An 848-nucleotide genomic window follows, 5' to 3' on the forward strand; every position below is an offset into this window, starting at 1 on the left:
TCGCAGGGTTCCCGGGGCTGCGGAGCCGGCCCGACAACGCCCCCTCGGCGGCCCGGGCCCGCCCCTCGGCTTCCGGTATCGTCACTTCCGCCGGGGGTGTGGCCGCGGCGGACTTGCTGAGACCCGCGCATAAAATAATTCTGCCCCCGGAAGCGAGGGGGGCGGTTTTCGCTGCGCTGGGCTGTGGGGATGGCGGCGCTCCCACGTGCTCCCCGCGGCCGGTTGAAACCGTTGGCGGACGCCGGCTGAGAGATGAGGGGCGGCGGTGCAGGTCCGACTTGTTATGCTTCTTGCAGAGAGTGAGGAGGCGGTGTGTTCTCTACTGCACTTGCCCCCTCGAGACCCTGTCCTTTGGGGAGGGGGCCGTCCCTACGGACCTGTCTCGTGCCCCGGGAGGTGGAGGGAGTCCTTGGCTTAAAACAACCGGCTCCTCTCGGTTTTAAAGGCGGATCCCTCTCTGCTCTGGGCAAAGCAAGCGTTGCCCCCGCTGGACTGGGCTCAGGCTGGGGGGCAGGCTGCTGGTCTTTCCCGGGTCCGGGGGAGCTCGGTCCGGAGAGGGGGCGGCCTCAGGGGCGGGGGGGTGGGGGAGCCGGGGACCTCCGGGCCAAAACCACAGCGGGTGGATCCAGGTTCGCCCACCCCACTGCACGCGTGACCCCGCTGCGAGTTACTAACCTTCATTTGTGCCTCGGTGCCCTCGTCTTGTCAAAAGGGAATAATGCGAAACTAGCTCCGAGGACTGCTGTGCGGGGTACACGAGCACAAACGGGGAAGCGCTGTGGCAGGGCGGGGCTGGGGACCTTACGGTCCTCCGCAGGTGTCAGGGATGTCTTGCAGCCCCTACGGGA

The 848-nt window shown here is 67.3% G+C and overlaps 1 protein-coding gene across 2 annotated transcripts in view; it reads left to right on the forward strand.

Moving 5' to 3' along the window:
- The first annotated feature begins 177 nt into the window (after positions 1 to 177).
- LYAR (Ly1 antibody reactive) overlaps positions 178 to 848 on the forward strand; it is a 16,485-nt gene continuing 15,814 nt past the window's right edge. The window contains exon 1 of one of the 2 annotated variants that reach the window (XM_006106068.3): positions 178 to 252. The gene's annotated coding sequence lies outside the window, so the exon portion shown is untranslated. The remainder of the gene's footprint in view (positions 253 to 848) is intronic. The other variant, XM_023746920.1, reaches the window with a different exon arrangement.

Source organism: Myotis lucifugus, unplaced genomic scaffold (genome assembly GCF_000147115.1).
Source record: "Myotis lucifugus unplaced genomic scaffold, Myoluc2.0 scaffold_762, whole genome shotgun sequence".
NCBI lineage: Eukaryota > Metazoa > Chordata > Mammalia > Chiroptera > Vespertilionidae > Myotis > Myotis lucifugus.